We start from the raw sequence: 13,858 nt of genomic DNA, 5'->3' as shown, positions 1-13,858 counted from the left end.
TTACCAAAAACAAGCTAGGATTCCAGTGGCCATAATGGGGAGTGTTCCAGTTAGATAAGATCATTCATTTAAGAAGTACACTTGAAAGCTAGGATTCCCAAATTAAATAAAATGAGATACTTATTTTAATTGGTATGCAGGGGCCTCCAAAAAGTCTTCACGATTCCAAAGTAGCTTCATTGAAAGATTCATTGGAAAGGCCAATAAAAAATAAAAGACACAAGAGGTCCTAAAATAAAAGACAGGATGGATAACATGGGCCCTACTCCTCCTTTCTGCCTTCATGTTCCTGAGTGTTCGCATTCCACTAATTCTCTGTCCTGAACTGCCTTTCCACTCTTTTTTTTTTTTTTTTTTTTGAGGATAATTGTTTTACAATGTTGTGTTGGTTAATGCTGTACAACAGTGTGAGTCATATATCCCCTCCCTCTTGAGCCACCCCAACCCCCAACCCCCCCCCCCCCCCGCTTTCCATTCTGAAGAGATTATTAAGCAGTTTAAAATAAAACCGCCCAGGGTTGTAGGCAATCCTTCTCATGTATCTTTCACATCTTAGTCAAAGACTGAATCAAGGGCAGTACTTAAAGAATTTCCTAAACCCAGAGAGGATATAAAAAGAAACCACTTCAAAAGTCTTGAAGAATTTAGAGTCCTATTGAGCCTATGACCCTGGTCTGACAGATCTCTATCAGCTTGTGCATATGCTGGCAGAATCTGATGAAGCACAAAAATGAAGGAAGCAAAATGCAAAACCCTGAGGATGATAACTTGAGATCCTCAATCTTCAACGTGGTCTCCAGTGGAGCAGAAAATGCTCTCAAAGTAGAAACTGATCTTTTGAGAGCCAATCCTAGAGTCTTCCCTGCTCTATTATTCAAACATGCAACCAAAAAAAAAGATGAGTCTGTGGCTGACTTTAGAGCTCATCTGGAAGCTCTCCTCCTACAGGTTTCTGGGTTTCATTCAAGAGATGAAGTCACCCAACCTGCTCTACCTACACTATTTGTAAATAGTTTATGTCCTGAAGTTAGTGGATTAATAAAAAGACCAAAACAAACAAAAAAAATGGGATGGGAGGCTACCTGTTTGACCACTGTAGCTGAACACTTTAAAAGGACTTTGAAACAAGATTATAAACAAAAATCCACCAAGCTGTTGGTTTTAAAGTCATAAGGGCTCCAAGATCAGTCACCTGAAATAATGTCAGTCACCTAAAACAATGCCTGGGCCCCTACATCACAGTCTTCTTGGAGTCCATCATTAAAATGCTAACTCATGGCTAGATGTCTCAGTGGTAAGCAACTGGGACTCTGGAAAAGAAAATGCCCTCAAACAAGCCTCTGCATAATATTCAGCTGATTTGTAGATATGAATGTCCTTATATCGACCCTCAAAGGAGGGTCCCTGTATGGGTTCCTCCCAGAGTTGATGAGACTCCGAGGGCTTTTCTGGTAAACTATTACGTTATTCCCTCAAACAGCCAAGGAAAACTAAAATTAATGGAAAACCTTGCCAAATTCTTTTAGATACTGAAGCTACACTCTGTACTTTAAACCCCTCTCAGAGCCTGTAGATGTGGTCCTGAAAAGACTGATACAATCGAGCTAAGGCTAAGAATTCTAACCAGAGTCAGCTCTCCAAGATCTGTCTACAGTGCCCAATAAAGAGAAAAATAAAATGTCTTTTGCATTTTCTTTGGAGATAACAAAGGAGTTGTTCAGCACTTCCAGAAATATTTACTGTTTGTCCTGGCTGAAAACGGACAAGATATTTAGAAGGATTTTTAAGTAGCTCTGTGGTCAGAAATTGGCCAGGCTGAAAGCTGACATTCAGACCCTGATAGGAATTTTTCTAGGCCTCCTGCACTAAGCTAAAACAAAACTGTGTACACAAAGTAAAAGAAAAACCTTCTAAAAATGGGTGGAGCAACCTGTGATGTCATTTAAGTTGAAATCCAATTCCTTTAGGAGTTAAAAACAACTGTCATTTTCTTATGAATCTTGGCAAAACCAGAAATGCTCCAGGAACTCTTAGTTAGAGCATTTCTATAAGATATCAACTTCAGGGAAGTAATTCTCATTAAAACAAACAGACAACAAAAAAAAGTGGAAGAGGTGGTCATTTTGAACTTAGACAAATGAAAAATCTCTTACATGTCTTCTCCACAAATATTAGTAAACAGCTCTAGCCATCTGAGCAGATAAGCTTAGCTTATTTCATCTACTGGAAAACATTAATCCAACTGCTTTTATAACTAGTAAGTTTTGTCTTATACCTGTTTCATGGCAGTAATTTTAAAACAGAAGCTATAAGATCTCTGTTTTCATCTGTTTATATGTTTCTGTGTGTGTGTAATAAATGTGTAGTATTTTCTACCTTTGGATGGTAGAACCAAAATTAATTTGTAAAAGCACTCTACTTGGCTTGAAGAGAATTAAGCACTTATATGAATTAAGAAATCCTAAACGCTCAAAAATATAATGAAAACTAACCCAAATGCTTTTCAAGTTCACATGATCTGAGATAATCTTTGGTAAATAAAAACTAGTTTAAGTTTGTTGGGTTAATTAAAATAGATATGTCTTCAGAATTATCAGCATTAAAATAATACAGACATACTTTATTCCATTAAAGTTGGAACTTTTTGGCCAATCCTATACTCAGATTTCGTGGTCAAATAATTTCATGTAGTCTTTCTTACACAATCTGTCAGCGAGAAAAATAACTTGGGATGATAGCTGACTTTGTCTAATGTCTCATGAAATTTTTGTGGGTAGTCTAAACATAATTATTGAAAATAAATGAATTTAATAGACATAAACAGGATAAAAGTTTTTAGGTGAACTTTTAAACTAGTTTCCACAAACCTTTTTGGTATACTGAAACCTTAAAGTTTTGCTAAATTAAATTAAATGTTGGACAGTCATTGTGTACCTAGATCATTCCCAAATGATATAAAATACTAAAACATTAATTACTAAACACAGGTCTTTTTACTTTTGCTTCCTTTCCCAGAGGAACTAAAAATACTTGGATTTATTAGTAAACACGTTTCATGTCACGATGAAAAATTTACTGTGAGAAAGCATATGTTTCTAGAAATCATAAAAAAGTATCCATAAATTTGTCAAAGCACAGAATGCTAATACAACAGTTCACAATTTGTGTGTGTGTGTCTGTGTGTGTGTGCTAAATCGCTTCAGTGTGACCGTAAGGACTGCAGCCTGCCAGACTCCTCTGTCCATGGGATTCTACAGGCAAGAGTACTAGAATGGTTTGCCATGCCCTCTTCCAGGGGATCTTCCCGACCCAGAGATTGAACCTGCATTTCTTAGGTCTCCTGCGTTGGCAGGCGGGTTCTTTACCACTAGCACCACCTGGGAAGCCTATATATACAATTAAAGCTACTAGTGACAGATTTTATTTTCTTAAGCTCCAGAATCACTGTAGATAAGACACTTGCTCCTTGGAAGAAAAGCTATGACAAACCTAGACAGCATATTAAAAAACAGCCACATCACTTTGCCAACAAATGTCCATATAGTCAAAGCTATGGTTTTTCCAGTAGTTCTGTACAGACATGAGAGTTAAACAATAAAGAAAGTTGAGAGCCAAAGAATTGATGCTTTCAAACTGTGGTGCTGGAGAAGACTCTACAGAGTCCCTCAGACAGCAAGGAGATCAAATCAGTCAATCCTAAAGGAAATCAACCCTGAATATTCACTGAAAGGACTGATGCTGAAGTTGAAGCTCCAGTACTTTGGCCACCTGACACAAAGAGCCAACTCAGTGGAAAAGACCTTGATGCTAGGAAAGATTGAAGGCAAAAGGAGAAGAAAGTGGCAGAGGATGAGATAGTTAGATAGCATCACCAACTCAGTGGACATAAGTTTGAGCCAACTCTGAGAGACAGTGAAGGACAGAGGAGCCTGGAGTGCTGCAGTCCATAGCGTTGCAAAGAGTCAGACATGACTTAGCAGTTGAATGATAACAATAAAAGCTACTAGAGATAACAAGGGAAACATCTTCATATGCAAGGAAAGTAGGAAACATATTTTCTATAAAAGAAGGTTTAAGGAATGGAGGTGCATTTATGTTGAGGAAAAAGAAAGGAACTTTGTCCTGATTAGAGACTAGTTATTTCATAATGGGAAAGAGAAGAAACACAGGACAAATTGTAGGTTGGTGGAAAAAGAATCTTGGGAAAAGAATTTTACATGTGGTCAGACTGGCTAAGATCAAAATGAATTTATTTAAGTCAATGAGTTTTAAGATCAAAGGTAAGCTGGTACAATATTAAAATTTGGTTTTCTCACTGTTGAAAGGACAGGTTGTTTTGGATTGTTAGTCTGCTCTTTTTTCTTTACCTCTTAAATGGTCTGCCTAGAAAACAAAGATTCTATGTGTTATCAAAATAATTTCCTGTCTTGTTTTTATCAGATCTTTGATTACTTGAGTAAACCTAGTCTTCTTGCTATTAAAAAAGCAAAGTTTTGCTCAGAACTATGTACCCTCCTGTATTTGCCTTCAAAGTCTTTGTCGCTATGGTAAAATGGCTCTTATTTCATCATAGTGACCTATGATCCTTTTATGACTGATTGTTTTAAAATCTTTTTATATTTGTTTACAAATTTCCCCAAGTCAAATTCTAAATAAAGTGTTTTGATTTATAACTAACTTCAGGATTTCCCGGGGAGGGGGGGTCTCTGGGACTCTTTGTGACCCCGTGCTGTGCCGTGCATAGTGGCCCAGTTGTTCCCACTCTTTGCAACCCCATGGACTGTAGCCAACCAGGCTCCTCTGTCCATAGGGATTCCCCAGGCAAGAATTGTGGAGCGGGCTGCCATGCCCTCCTCCAGGGGCTCTTCCCAACGCAGTGACCAAACCCAGGTCTCCTGCATTGCAGGCACATTCTTTACCGTCTGAGTCTCCAGGGAAGCCCAAGAATACTGGAGCAGGTAGCCTATCACTTCTCCAGGGCAACTTCCCAACCCAGGAATCAAACCAGGAGCATTGCAGGTAGATTCTTTACCAGGTGAGCAACGCCCTGTGACCTCCATAAGTTAAACTAATTAGGCTTATTTGATATGTTTAATTACATGGGAGAGTGAAAGTGTCAGTCATTCAGTCGTGTCCAACTCTTTGCGACCCCATGGACTGTAGCTCACCAGATTCCTCTGTCCATGGGATTTTCCAGGCAAGAATATTGGAGTGGGTTACCAGTCCCTTCTCCAGGGGATCTTCCGTACCAAGGGATTAAACCTAGGTCTCCTTCATTGCAGACAGTTTCTTTACTGTCTGAGCCATCAGGTAAGCCCAATTACATAGGAAGCATTGTCAAATAAGAAGTAATATTAAACTTTCTTGATATTGTATTTCTGTATGTTTATATGTGTTCCTGAAATTGAGCCAAATTCCTGGAAATCTAAGTTCTGGTCTAATGTAATCAGTCACAGTTGTATCTTAAAATGTATATGTCACAGAAATAACTGAATTTCCTTGTCAATAACATTGTAATGAATTCTCATCAGATCTTTTTATCTTTTTTTAAAATGATTTTTAACGATGCCCATTTTAAAGTCCTTCATCATTTACAGAGTTATGGTTTTACTGTGATGCTTTTACAAAAATGTTCTTGCAAAAGTGCTTCATCTTAAAGGAGATTCATGAAAAGGATTTTGACAAGTACAAGTTTCTACTAACTTGAAGATAATAAAACTGAACTGAGTGAGAACTCCAGAACTAATGGAAAAGCTGGATTCAAGCAAAACAAGTGTTAATTACATGGAACTGACTGAACTGAGGAAGATGATTATAATTTTTTATGACTTTTTGTTTGAAACATTGGTTCCTTAATGTTTCATTTTCCCAAATATAAGGAAACCTTTCCTCTTCATCTGAACATGACATGCAGCAATTTGGTAAAATATACCTTTGTAAACACAGATGAAACATTTACTTTTTCTCCCTATCTGATCCCTTCCATAATTAGAAAATCCTTGAGTATTCTTCCTCGGCAATAGAGTTAGTTATTTTCATAAGTTCAGTATGAATCTGTTCTCCTGGTAACAGGACACAATTGGAAACATTGGCTATATTACCAAGGCCTTGCCTGCAATGTCATTTTTGAGAGAGATATACATGGACTCAGATTTGACCAAAGCTTATATGATCAGTCATTGTTTTCACTGCACTTACAGGCCAAGTTTAATGCAAACAAATTAGTTTTACTGTGATTATCTGTTTTTAATGGGGGAAATTGTAGAGAGAAAAATTATGTTTGTAGCTATTAGATTCTAGTTCTGTTAACTGTCTTTAGGCATATAAACTAGTCTGGATTCTAAACTCTTGTAGTTACCTCAAGTATCTTGCTACATTTCCAATTTTCTTCCCCCTTTGTGATTTGGAATCACTGAGGATATAGAATGCTCTTGAATCTCCTTGGAAGAGGTTATACCAGATCTTCCTAACTACAGCCAGACTTCAGAGATTTGAACCTTAGGAAGGCATCTCACTGCTGAAGAAGTCTTCAGCTGTGAGATCTTTAAGTCAAACTGACCGGGAAAAGAGATAGCCAGCATAGCAGTAGCTTGATTCCTCTCAAGGTGCTTGAGCAAGATTTCATACCTTACTTTCTTCTTCTTTTCCTTATGCTGGCATTTGCCTGGAAAGATAACAGGATTGTCCACCTCTCCTAGGCCATTGCTAAGAAGGGTATATAGAATTTGGAACAACTTTTTATTTCAGATTGCCTTGAGAACCCCATGAACAGTATGAAAAGGCAAAATGATAAAACACTGAAAGAGGAACTCCCCGGGTCAGTAGCTGCCCAATATGCTACTGGAGATCAGTGGAGAAATAACTCCAGAAAGAATGAAGGGATGGAGCCAAAGCAAAAACAATACCCAGTTGTGGATGTGACTGGTGATAGAAGCAAGGTCCAATGCTGTAAAGAGCAATACTGCATAAGAACCTGGAATGTCAGGTCCATGAATCAAGGCAAATTGAAAGTGGTCAAATAGGAGATGGCAAGAGTGAACATCGACATTCTAGGAATCAGCGAACTAAAATGGACTGGAATGGGTGAATTTAACTCAGATGACCATTATATCTACTACTGTGGGCAGGAATCCCTTAGAAGAAATGGAGTAGCCATCATGGTCAACAAAAGAGTCTGAAATGCAGTACTTGGATGCAGTCTCAAAAACGACAGAATGATCTCTGTTCGTTTCCAAGGCAAACCATTCAGAATCACAGTAGTCCAAGTCTATGCCTCAACCAGTAACACTGAAGAAGCTGAAGTTGAACAGTTCTATGAAGACCTCCAAAACCTTTTAGAACTAACACCCCCAAAAGATGTCCTTTTCATTATAGGGGACTGGAATGCAAAAGTAGGAAGTCAAGAAACACCTGGAATAACAGGCAAATTTGGCCTTGGAATATGGAATTAAGCAGGGCAAAGGCTAATAGAGTTCTGCCAAGAGAACATACTGGTCATAGCACACACCCTCTTCCAGCAACACAAGAGATGACTCTACACATGGACATCACCAGATGGTCAACACCAAAATCAGATTGATTATATTCTTTGCAGCCAAAGATGGGGAAGCTCTATAGAGTCAGCAAAAACAAGACCAGGAGCTGACTGTGGCTCAGATCATGAACTCCTTATTGCCAAATTCAGACTAAAATTGAAGAAAGTAGGGAAAACCACTAGACCATTCAAGTATGACCTAAATCAAATATCTTATGATTATACAGTGGAAGTGAGAAATAGATTTAAGGGACTAGATCTGATAGATAGAGTGCCTGATGAACCATGGATGGAGGTTTGTGACACTGTACAGGAGATAGGGATCAAGACCATCCCCATGGGAAAGAAATGCAAAAAAGCAAAATGGCTGTCTGGGGAGGCCTTAGAAATAGCTGTGAAAAGAAGAGAAGCGAAAAGCAAAGGAGAAAAGGAATGATATAAGCATCTGAATGCAGAGTTCCAAAGAATAGCAAGAAGAGATGAGAAAGCCTTCTTCAGCGATCAATGCAAAGAAACAGAGGAAAACAACAGAATGGGAAAGACTAGGGATCTCTTCAAGAAAATTAGAGATACCAAGGGAACATTGCATGCGAAGATGGGCTCAATAAAGGACAGAAATGGTCTGGACCTAACAGAAGCAGAAGATATTAAGAAGAGGTGGCAAGAATACACAGAAGAACTGTACAGAAAAGATCTTCACAACCCGGATAATCACGATGTGTGATCACTCATCTAGAGCCAGACATCCTGGAATGTGAAGTCAAGTGGCCCTTAGAAAGCATCACTACGAACAAAGCTAATGGAGGTGATGGAATTCCAGTTGAGCTCTTTCAAATCCTGAAAGATGATGCTGCGAAAGTGCTTCACTCAATATGCCAGCAAATTTGGAAAACTCAGCAGTGGCCACAGGACTGGAAAAGGTCAGTTTTCATTCCAATCCCAAAGAAAGGCAATGCCAAAGAATGCTCAAACTGCCGCACAATTGCACTCATCTCACATGCTAGTAAAGTAATGCTCAAAATTCTCCAAGCCAGGCTTCAGCAATACGTGAACCGTGAACTTCCAGATGTTCAAGCTGGTTTTAGAAAAGGCAAAGGAACCAGAGATCAAATTGCCAACATCCGCTGGATCATGGAAAAAGCAAGAGAGTCTCCTGCATTAGCGGGTGGATTCTTTACCACTGAGCCACCTGGGAAGCCTGAGGTTATCTAACCGTGCCTCTGACTGTCCACAATTAATCTGAGACACCTCACCAGTCAACTCCCCTGAATTTTACATTCTCAGGTTAGAAAGGACCTACCAGGCATTTTTTGTGATTCAGAAATATCTTCCTTTGGCAGGTCCCTACTACCCTAGTTAAGAGTAGATGTAAATGAGGCCATGATCAGGAACCTCTCCTTAACTCTTGAAAGTATTGTGGAGTCTACTGCTAAAGAAATAGCTCCCCAACGACAGTCCTTAGACTTTCTTTCTGAAGTTGCTCTTGATAATAGGATAGCCTTTGTTTATGTTTTAGCTGGACAAGGAGGTATCTGTTCTGTGGCCAGTACCACCTGCTGCACCTGAATTAACACTTCTGGGGAAGTTGAAACTCATTTACATACAAACACTAAGCAAGCCAGTTGGCTGAAAGGGTGACTCCTTCATCCTGTCCTTTCTTTGAGTTACTTGATTTTCATTGGTTTAGTCTTGGGGATCATGGCTCTGAGGTACACTCCAGACATTGGGAATTATCCTACTAACAATAGTCATGGTAGTCCATCATGTCATAGTCTTTCAAAACTCTGAAATCATGTTTGTAGCCATTAACCACTAAGTAAATGGAGATAAGACTGGAATGCCAGAAAATGAATGAAGAAAGTGACCAACTAAAACATTGTGAGCCTGAAGTCATGACCTATTGGATACCACAGAGGTTCAGCCAAAAAAAAAAAATCATGACCTGTGAATACCACACAGAGGATCAATAAAAGCTGCAAGAACTATGGAGCAGTAGCCAAGAGTAGCACTAATGCCTTACATATTTTTTGGTCACATCCCTTTGCAGATACAAGGTATCGGCTGGTTAAAATTCACCAAGTTTGACTTGTGTTATGTATGGAAGGCGAGGAGGGGCTCTCTGGCTTGGGTGGGTGGGAAGATAAAAGTAAGGACCTAGCAGGTCTCGGGGGAGAGCCTCAGTGAGTTCATTCATTGACATATGGAATTTAAAGTAGTGAGATGATTGGATAGTGATGTCCAGGAGGCAACTAGAGATGTAGACCTTGAGAGAAAAGCTCAGAGCTAGGAAGATTTTCAGATGATCTGTGACGTTATACCAGTAGATGGAGAAACTGGAGACTGAATTAAGTTACCAAGGGAGAGTAGAAAGAGGGTCAAAAGACCCTCAAGGGTGAATCCTTGGGGCTTATATTGGGAAAAGGGAGAGAATGACTCTGCAACAGAACCAATTAATTAAATTATACTATCACCTTAATAGCTGTGGATAGGAGCTAAAAAATTAGATAGTGTGTCCCAGCTAGAGTTGAGACCAGCAGGATTGGCTGCAGTGGGAAGGTAGGAATGATGGAACCAGGGGTGCTGACCAAAGCTTTGCTGGAATATCTCCCTATGGATTGCAGGCTTAGAAAGGGCTTTCCAGGGTTGGTTTTATAGGGCTTCCATAACTAAGTACCACAAGCTGGGTGGTTTAAGACAATAAGAAATGTATGCTCCTCCAGTTCTGGAGTTTAGAAGTCAAGGTGTTTGCAAGGTTGGTTCCTTCTAAGGACTGTGTGCCTCTTTCCTAGCTTCAGTAATGGTTGACATTCCTAAGTGTTCTTAGCTGTCGATACAGCTCTCCAATCTCTGCCTCCATTTTTACATGGTGTTCTCCATGTTTCTCTGTGTGTTGGCATGGCCTTCTTCTTGTAAGAACACCAGTCATGTTGGATTAATGACCTTATCTTAATTGGTTACTCCCACAATGACCCTGTTTATGGATAAGGACACATTCAGGGGTACTACGGGTTAAGACTTTATCATTTCTCTTTGAGGGGACACAATTCAACCAGTGAAAGGCCTGATGACAAGAAAGAAAGTGGTGTAGGTAGGAGGAGGAGGAGAGAAATAGGATCTGGTCAGTGTGGCAGAGATGCAAGTGGAATTTTTGAACAGTAGGGAATGGTGGAAATGCTTTTTACCGCAAATGAGTCTGAGTTTGGGATAACTATTGGTTTGAACACATGTAATTACACCTCTACCTTTAGAATAGCACTTTTTTTTCCATCGGGAATTGACTTGGATATGTGAATTAGGTAGTTTACTAAAGCTCTAGTGTAGATGGACCCAGTCCTCTGCAGAGACTTGGGGTGATAATCTTGTTGGAAGTGCAAAGCTAAGGGACTTGCCCTAAGCCAGTGTTTATGGCAAGCCCATCATGTTTATATGGTCTGTTGTTATTTGGGATGACCTCCCAAATAGGGGAACTGTTGAAGGTAAGGGAGGTCAGACTCCTAACCAACTTTTGGACATCCATCCATCTCTAGTTTATCCTTTCATCCTGTTGACCTTCCCAGATCTGTTGTAACTATAGTAACCCAAATGTGTTAGCTGGAAATGGAACAAAGACTACAGGATTTCCATGCTCTCAGACTCACTTACTGGCTCATGCTTATCAGCAGAGAGAGCGGTGGTGGTGGTGGTGGTTTAGTTGCTAAGTCATGTCTGACTCTTGTGACCCCATGGACTGTAGCCTGCCAGGCTCCTCTGTCCATGGGATTCTCCAGACAAGAATACTGGAGTGGGTTGCCATGCCTTCCTCCAGGGGATCTTCCAGACCCAGGAATCGAACCTGGGTCTCCTGCACTGCAGGCGGATTCTTTACTAACTGAGCTATGAGGGAAGCCCAGAGAGAGCAGAGTGTAAGTTAACTTTTCTAGTATGGTAGTTCAAGCATTTGTGGGCAGCCTCTAGTGGCAGCGATCTTACACAATGATGGCACAAGCTTTTACTGCCCTTGCTGCTAAGTCGCTTCAGTCGTGTCCGACTCTGTGCAACCCCATAGATGGCAGCCCACCAGGCTCCCCCATCCCTGGGATTCTCTAGGCAAGAATACTGGAGTGGGTTGCCATTTCCTTCTCCAATGCATGAAAGTGAAAAGTCAAAGTGAAGTCGCTCAGTCGTGTCCGACTCTTTGAGACCCCATGAACTGCAGCCAACCAGGCTCCTCTGTCCATGGGATTTTCCAGGCAAGAGTACTGGAGTGGGGTGCCATTGCCTTCTCCTTACTGCCCTTAGAAGAGTAAATAAGAAGCTGCACATGATATAACACAACCTGTGTTACAAGAAAGATTTTGCAACAACTCACAGAAACAAGGTATATATTAAGTATAGTAGAATGGTTGCTTCTAAGAAAAGGGAGGAGGGTGGGAAGAGGCCCAAACAAAATGAGAGGATTGATTGACTGATTGATAAAACCAGAGAGAGCCATTAGAGAGACCGATGAGGAGAGCAAACTATAGATTATGGAGTGCAATTAATATAACCTCCTGCACCAGAAGTTTTAAAAAACAAGCAAAAAAAAAACCCCAGAATATGTGGGTCAGAACTGCGACTCCACTATTCACTAGCTTTTTGGAGGTTAACTAATCTCTCTATCCCTCAGTTCATCATCTATAAAATGGAGATAGGATTAGTACCTACCTCAGGAGATTGTCCGGACAATGATGTGAATCTGAATATATAAAGTGCTTAGAAGAGCAACTGGCACAGAGTGCACACTCAACCCTATGGCTGAGTAAATTAAACAAAATAATCCATATAAAGTGCTTAGCACAGCACCTCGCCCACAGGATTCAATTCATGTTAGTTAACTGCTATTGTCACAGGCATCGTCGTTAGCACCATTTTTTTTACATGGCCAACACCATGCCTTAAATGAGAACCAGGCAAGGGGGCGGGAGGACTGTTGTGCACAATTGAAAGACAATGCTTTCTACTATGCCGGCTCCACCTGCATCATTCTTTTTGTGTAATCTTAAACAAGTCGCTTCACTTCCTGCAGTGTCGGTTTCCTCAAGTAAGCCTCCTACACCTGTCGTCAGCATTAAATCTCACTCTTGGCACATCATTGCTTTGGAAGCTCTAGGTTTGGAACCCAGCACTTAGTCTGTGTTAGCTGTTGTGACAGGACCCAAAGCAATGGCAAGAGCCTGATCCTCAGGGAAATCACATAGTTCCTTGTGACATTGCCCTGACCCACTAGGCATGCCACACCCTCTAACACAAGTCCCATCAGTGCAACCTACTTGTACACCAAATGTGGGCTCATCGGGAACTTCTGATGCCCCGTAGAAGCAGAAGCCCAACCAAAATGGGATAATCTGGGTTACCCATCATTGTCTCAGGGACTCTACTTGTCTTGTTCTGACTTTTCAAACAAATTTTGTTTATTTTTGGCCGCAGTGGGTCTTTGCTGCTTTCGCTAGTTGCTCTAGTGCTCTCTCTAGTTGCAGCAAGCAGGGGCTACTCTTCCTTGCGGTGCACAGGTTTCTCATTGCAGTGGCTTTCTTGTTGTGGACCAAAGGCTCTAGGCACACGGGCCTCAGTAGCTGCAGTTCGCAGGCTCGGTGGTTGTGGCTCACGGTGCTCCGAGATGTGGAATCTTCCCAGATCAGGGATTGAACATGTGTCCCCTGCATTGGCAGGCGGATTTTTATCCACTCTACCACCAGGGAAGTCCCTGCTCTGACTTTTTATCTTCTGTTTTGTGTCAGAGTTACCAAGAACTTGCTTTGTTGTGCTATTTCACAGCTATTGTCTCGTTTAGTCCTTGTAACAGCCCTGTGAGGGAAGAACTGCTCCCCGTCATCGTTCTGGGAATGAGGAAACGGAGGCACGGGGGTGTAGAGTTATTTGCCCCAGGTTACATAAGGAGTAAGTGTCTAAGCCAGTGACTGAACACGCACAGCCTGACAGCAGAACTTTTGCTGCTAAGCCAGCTCTTGGATATTCCCAGGGAGTTTGGCAGTTTGGATCAAAAGGAAAATTGGATATACTCTTGATCTAAAAATGTTGCCCTAATGAACTTATCTGATAGATCTGTTTGGCTGTTTGAATGATTATGATAGCAAAAAAAAAGAAAAAAAAAGACAACTAAACATCCATTTATAGAAAAATGGTTAAGTAATTTACAGTACATAGTTACAGTGGGATGATGCAGTCTCATGAAAAAGAATAATGCAGATTTATATTATAGATTTATATTTCATTAACATGAAACTAGCCCCAAAATAGGGCTTCCCTCATGGCTGAGTCGATAAAGAATCTGCCTACAATTCAGCA

The sequence above is a fragment of the Oryx dammah genome, unplaced genomic scaffold, assembly GCF_014754425.2.
Source record: "Oryx dammah isolate SB20612 unplaced genomic scaffold, SCBI_Odam_1.1 HiC_scaffold_27, whole genome shotgun sequence".
NCBI classification, from domain to species: Eukaryota; Metazoa; Chordata; class Mammalia; order Artiodactyla; family Bovidae; genus Oryx; species Oryx dammah.
The sequence above is the reverse complement of the archived record's forward strand: the minus strand, read 5'-3'. Positions refer to the sequence as shown.